This window comes from Trachurus trachurus (genome assembly GCF_905171665.1).
Source record: "Trachurus trachurus genome assembly, chromosome: 21".
NCBI classification, from domain to species: Eukaryota; Metazoa; Chordata; class Actinopteri; order Carangiformes; family Carangidae; genus Trachurus; species Trachurus trachurus.
The window spans coordinates 951,568-958,509 of record NC_139899.1 but is presented as its reverse complement, the minus strand read 5'-3'; the positions used below and the strand labels follow the sequence as shown (position 1 = coordinate 958,509).

Genomic DNA, 6,942 nt, shown 5'->3' with positions numbered 1-6,942 from the left:
TCTCTCCCTCATTCCGTAGTGTGTTTTAGCATTTTTCCGTGTTGTTTTGATTTGCAGCATTACTTCTTGGCTAACTCTCACCACTTAGGAAACATAGTGGCTTTCATTAAAAAAAGGGTTAGTCTAAAAAAAAAAGAAAAAAAAACTTAACATGCTCTGCATTGCGCCATTAACTGACAGGATCAGCACAATGTTTGGATTGGTAGGGGCAATTATTTTCAAACTGACTAAGTGTTTGGATTGATATTTCTCAATTTCAGTAGCCTTTGTTACATTTGGGGATCAATCTCGTGTCACCAGGTTTCAGTTGCGTTTATCATCTCAGTATAATTTCTAACATCATAAAAGCTATGGTCAACAATTTCCTGTAGTCTCAAATGTGTGTATGTTTTTAATGTTCACATTTGAATACTGTATGCATACATCCAGCAGTGAAATAGCAGAACATGAATGTGAGTATTCAGATTTTTTTGCGTGTCTCCTCCTATGAAGCTCTGGCTCAGACTTGAAGCTCACATGGTCTGGAAACTATAAATTGTGAATCTTTCTGCATCGTTCTTGCGTAATAACAGCCTGGCAACCAGTTTAAGGTATTACTCCACCTTTTTTTCTGAGTGCATACTAGGATCCACTTTTTCTGATGGATAGGAATAAAGTTTGAAAATATACATATGTAGTGAGACACCACCATGCATGCTCGCTGACACTGAGGCCTCTCAGTTCAAATGTCTCTGGGGGCTTTGAGTGGAATATATCTTTGGGTAGCATGGGAACATGGCTCAGTCTGGGAAAGGAAACAGGCTGTTGCTGTTGCACAATCAAATTAGCAGTGAGTTGTACCGATAAGAACTGGACCAGATAAGCACAAGCAGAAGCTTTTTGTGAGCATGCAGTGGTGCATATGTAAGTTGGCCGGAACATAAATGATTTGAATCATCGTCAGCGCAGGTTCCACTCCGGGGTTTTTACCAGGGATCTAAAAGGGAAAAATAACTACAACCAAAAAAGCTGAGGTATGTGTCTGTCTAGCATTATTTGTGTTTTTCAAAATCATTTTACGGTTGTGATATTTGTACCGTCTTCATGTAACTGATAAATGTGTTGTATTCGATATCTGACTCCTCTGTTTCATTTAAATGAATAATGTGAAAGATATCCTATCCTGTCTGTTAGATTTTCTCATCCTCAATATGGATTTTTATATAACTTGACAAAAAAAATAAATAAAAATAAAATACTTCCTACAGTATATTTGTTTCATTGTAGCAACAAGCTGCACATTAAAGGAAATGGGAGAAAAGTCCTCTTCTCACAGCATTCCCTGGTAACATCTGTTTTCAGTGTCTACCTCCCACGAGATAAATTCATTAATTTGTGGGAATGTCCAGGAAGCAGATGGCCGTCACGTCTGTTTCATACAGAGCTTATTGTTATTAGCCTATTTCTATTATTATTTTAGGCTTGTAGGAAATAGAGTTTAACAAATGGAAGGGTAAAATTTCAATTTAAGGAGTGGCAAATGTAGTCTGCGAGAGAGAACGTCTCCGGCAGTTCGTATGAGTCGTGTTTTGTGTGTTGGTGCTCAGATCGTGGATTTCCTTTGTGATTTGGTTATAGGCTTTTAATCAAGCTCCTGTCTTGCACGTTATCACTGAAGGGTGGGAAAATGGATTTTCCAGCTGGTGTCAGTGTGCCTGCCAGCCTGGACTCTTCCTAAACTGAGAAAACACATATTTTGGAAGGTTTTGTTTACAGAGGAAGCAGAGAACTGACTCCTTCCCTGTCACACAACCACCTATAAATTTTGCTTATCTTTTAAAGATAGAACATTGAGAAAACACTCAATTTGAGCTTGCTGGTCCTACATGACTGGTACAGAGCACCACCAAAATCACATCACGTGACTCACTGATAACAATACACACAATACTTGGCTGATTTACTGAAGAATTAAGTGATTTGTTAATCTCGTATAGTGTGCTTTCACTCCCTATTCCTTTTCACCATGATTGTTTCTGTCCACAGATGCTGTTATCTTCATGCTTGTTAGCCCTTGTCCTCGTCTGGACAGGTAAATCATTACTTTGGCACAACATACAGTAGCTTGCAGGCAGGCTGCATATAGATCAGCTGGTGTTTGCTGGTTTCAGATGTAGGATTGATGACTTTTATTTCATTTAGTTGAGAGTGTCTGCAGTTTAACTAACAGTGGCTCAGCCGAGTACTGCAGATGTTGCTAACCTTCAGACAAGAAAGAGGAAGAATAAGACACTGTATGTTCTTCGGTCAGTGTGGGATATAGTTTAGATCTCTCTCTCTCTCTCTCTCTCTCTCTGTGTCTATGTGTGTGTCTGTCTTTGTGATTTTGTGTGGTATGAAACTTACTTTGAATGTGATTTTAAGTGGCCAGTTAAAAAATGACCCTAAGACGATCTTTGTGCCCCGTCGGTGTAGAGCTTTGATGGAAATATAAATAAATCCAACTTTTTACATTTTCTTTAGGTGGGGTCACTTTAGGAAAAGTCATACATTTTTTAAAGTATACTTCCTTTTTTTTGCTGTTAAATGTGGTGACTGGGTCATTTTTGACCCTAAGACAACATAAGGTAAACAATGGGCCACATCATCTCTGCAGTATGGCAAACATAATTTTACAGTAACAGGACAGAGGCTCAGATGACTATTTTTACACATTGTATTATTTGCAAAAACTAAACACAATTTTCCACGTACAATTTCTTTGATATATTAACCAAAACATCTGGTATAGCTAATGTGAGTTTTATCTTTTGCGATTTTTCCTTAACCTGCATTTATGTGTTTATGATGTTAATTGCTATTGACAATGATCAGGAAGGTCTACACTATCTTGTTTTTTTTCCAGACATGGCTGCAGCATTTGTCAATCCACCGTGTGACAACCACGTGTACGACAGTAACGTTAACAACTGCCTGTCAGAGTTCAACAGCAGCATGGTGACCAGTGGCTACCAGGAGAAGTGCCCATGGCCTACTGTAAAACGGCAAGTTTGTGCTTCTTGTTTCTTTCGTAAATCATTAGGCTAAAGCGGTTAGGCCTGTAAGTGAAGCAATCAGACTCTAATTAGCTGTAGTTGTGAGGACAAGCAGCGTTTCCTCAGCAACGTTGTAGAGCACAGTGTGTGAAAACAGGGAGGCTGCGTAAAGCGGCACATTGCACACGTTTTATGGCCTTTTCAGTAAAGATATATGACCTTTAGTAATGGGAAAGTCAGATACTTTCCTGTTTCCTGGCTTCATTCGGTGCAGGTCAGAGTTATAGCTAATTAGTCATCAGTTAATGACAAAGTGCTAGACTGTTGCTCCTGGGCTCATATTACCCGACAGCAGTTGTTTGTGGAGACTCTAACTCTGCCATGCTACCTACGGTAGACTCTTTTGGCTGCAGTAATACATATTTTGCTGTTAACATGCTTTGAGACTGAGCTGTCACAGGGCTCAAATGGTGTGTTAGGGTGGAGCGCCCATCATCACAAGGAGCCCAGCTTGTTGATCAGGCCTCCAGCTGTCAGCCTCAATTGAATCTAACTGGATGTTTTCCACACTAAAAATCTCATAGTATCAACTGTTTGGAAGATTTATGCTGGTTTAGAAAGGCTAGAGTTGCTTCCCCACCCGAAAGGCGTGACCAATCAAAACTTAAAGGGATACTTCAACATTTTTGCAAATTGGCCCATTGCCATAATCCCTATAGTTTTAGGTTCGTTACTTTTAATTGTCGGTGCAAGCTATGAGATAATAACGGAACGTTATGAGACCGAGTTGTTTTTGAGGTAAATTCATGCAAAACCTCTGATGCACGTTCCCCTCGGGGGCAGTTTTTGGAAAGCAGTCTCTGCATTTGCCTCTTAAACAACTCTGTCTCGTAGCATTCTGTTACCATCTCATAGCGTGGTGAATGTGCAGGTCACAATTTGTCCACAAGAGCGTTTTGGAGTAGTTGGATTGTGTATTTGATGAGTTTGATGAGGGAAACCAAGAAATCCCATTAGCCTCCGTAGCGTAGCTTTGAGCAGCTCTAAATATAGCTTGCACCGACAATTAAAGGTAACGAACCTACTACTAAGACTCTAGGGATTATGGCAATGGGCCAATTTGCCAATATATTGAACTACCCCTTTAACAGTGAAAGTAAGCTGCCTCCTAAACATCAGTGGGTGATTGTTCCATCCATAAAAAGTTTGGCACTGCCATCTCTAGATGTTTTTGGCTGACATAATTTCCTCCAAAATGTAAAGCTGAGCTGTGCAACTCTTAGGAGCCTTATTAACCTTTTTGGATTTTTTTCACCTTTTAGCTGTGAAGATAAGCCTCACACATGCAGTCAACTGTATGGGTAAATGTAATGAGTGACCAATTATAATCAATCTAACCTTGTCCATTGACTTTCCCTCTTCCTCTGCAGAACCTACAACCAGCTGAAGATCTGCGTGGACTACTGGGCAAATTTGACCCGGTGTAAGGGCCACAAGTTCCTGGTAGACGAGGTCTTCCTGCAGGTCCATGAGACATACTTTTCACTGTGTGGACAGGTCCACGACCCCCCACGCACCACTCTTCTTCTATTGATAATACCTAGTATCGCTGCCACCTTCCTTTTGACCATTGTGTGTTCTTTTCTCACCACCTGTGATATGGACTGACTCTGATCTACTGAGCTGACAGACACATTTTGAGGGATCATGCTAACTTTGCATGTCCAGTTCATGAAAATCAGCTGAATAGTAGGTGCTGCACTGTTCCTTTAAATCATAGTTTTTTGCCTGCAAGAACTCCTACATAGGATACTAATTGTCTCATAAAAGCATTGATACACCATTTTTATAGTATTACTGTATGTTCACATGTTTTCATGTTTTTTCTAAAACATGACATTGTCTAATATGAATGATGTACTATTACTGTACTGACTGACAATTATTTTAACAAAACGGTCAAGCCATTTGTATTTCTTACTTCTCCTCAAATCTTTAGTGCCCAGAAAGTAGTCTACATTTCAAATAGGTTTCTGGTTAGATGCCAGAAATAAGCTCAAGACATTATCATGTTTTATTCTAGGCATTGAATAGGTTGGCAGTAGAAGCAGTAGAGTTTGGTGGGGACATTTAATGTCATCACAAAAACACTAATTAGTCTATAGTTGTGCTTTTGTAAAGTATTGTTACTAATATACTAAAAGGAAAGGGTTTAGTAGTTGATTGTGATAAATCAAATGACAAGCTGGAAGTTTAAGCGGTGGTGGAGTTTAATGACTGCCATATAATTCATTTAGAACCCAACATTAGCTTTTCATTTGTTGTGATTCTGGTATGTAGGCTCCAAGAAAAAATCCAAGAATTGGTGTTCATTTGCAAAAAAAGTAAAAAGATACAAAATCTTGCTGAACAAAAAGCTAAAATATTATGAGCCTTGGTCACAGAGCAAAAATCATCAGAAACCAGTATAAAAGTCTCATGATCGATTTGTTGGGGGAACCACGGTGATGTCTGGGTTGTCCAACGAAATTACGTAATAAGTGCGGCACTCTCTGGTTGCGTCATTGTGGTTTTGAATTCACTGTGATGTTATCATATCATTTATTCTGTAGACAGTTTTACTTGCCCGTCTGAGTGCCTTGTTGTGAATATCTGAATTTTCTGGGACGCATTATTTTGTTTTATGTGGTGTAACCTCACCCATCTGGCTCTTACAGAAAGTGGACACATACACAAACTGTTTCACACTAACTTCAAAGACGTGTATATGATATTCTACCAACGCACTTGCACTGTTCTGCACATCTTTTAAGATGACAAAGGAGAAGGATTGTATGTATTTGAAACACATAATAAATATTTATTTCAGACAAAAAAATAACATTTTACAGTTGTTTGAAAACCTCTTTACAGCAATAGCAGGATGGACCTGCTATTCAAGTATCCACACCACCCAAGTGTCAGTATGCGTTCTGAATGCAAACATACTGCATCTCATAAAATCATCAGTTTAATACATCAAATGATTGTTGTGTAGACCTCATGAAGACCATCTATGTGTTATCAAAACAATGTAAAGCTCCATTAAGCAGTTTTTTTTCTTCCAATTCGAACGTTAAATCTACCGACTCTAATGTGTTGCCAGTGCCGCTCTTGACGCTTAAACCTGCAGCTCTACGTGCCCAGCGTGACAGGGAGCCGAAGTAAACAAGGGCATTGAAGAGAATTCAACATCTAGCAGTCCAAAGAGAAACACACCATTTGTCCTAAGAGCTGGTGGACTACACCAAAGGCAAATTGTACAAAAAATACTGGACTCCAAAGGGGGGCGGGGTTGACCATTAGCGGCTGTGGAACTCCTGCTGGATGTGGAACTACGCAATCACTCCCGAATACATTAACCAGTATTCTGTGACATTGAAGTTGAAATGGCATGGTCATGACTTTAAATGCTTACTGCAGCTTTGACAGTTTTTTTTTAGATAACTACTGATATCTTATGGAAATCATAGCTTTAGATGAGCAGTATGGATATCAAAACTAACCAAAAAACAATCCATCCAAGTGGTGTCACCAAAAAATAAATGAACTAATTCAAATAAATATAGAGCATTTATAAGGATAGTATTTTATTTACAATTGGGGAGACATGTGACATCTTCAACACGTGTCAGTGACGACCAAAATTAGGAAAATAATCCCTCTAAGGAACTAACCCTTTGGTATACAGTGCAATTGAAGAGAATTGAATGGCATTCCATTAGTTATAGCTATAACTCTGTTGACCTTGAGAGTATCGACATGGCTAACGTCCTTATAATAGATGATCTAGTGTCACACACGCAGGAAGCTATTACATTATTCCATATGCTAGAACTCCCAGATACCCAGGCGCCTTTATTCAAACCAATGATGTTGAATTAAAAGA

At 39.1% G+C, this 6,942-nt stretch overlaps 1 long non-coding RNA gene across 1 annotated transcript; it reads left to right on the top strand.

Annotated features, from left to right (window-relative positions):
• The first annotated feature begins 791 nt into the window (after nucleotides 1-791).
• On the top strand, nucleotides 792-5,807 carry LOC311004954. The gene is made up of 4 exons (XR_014596323.1): nucleotides 792-1,013; nucleotides 2,026-2,071; nucleotides 2,885-3,023; nucleotides 4,445-5,807. It is a non-coding gene; the product is annotated as an uncharacterized lncRNA (long non-coding RNA).
• Nucleotides 5,808-6,942: the final 1,135 nt, after the last annotated feature.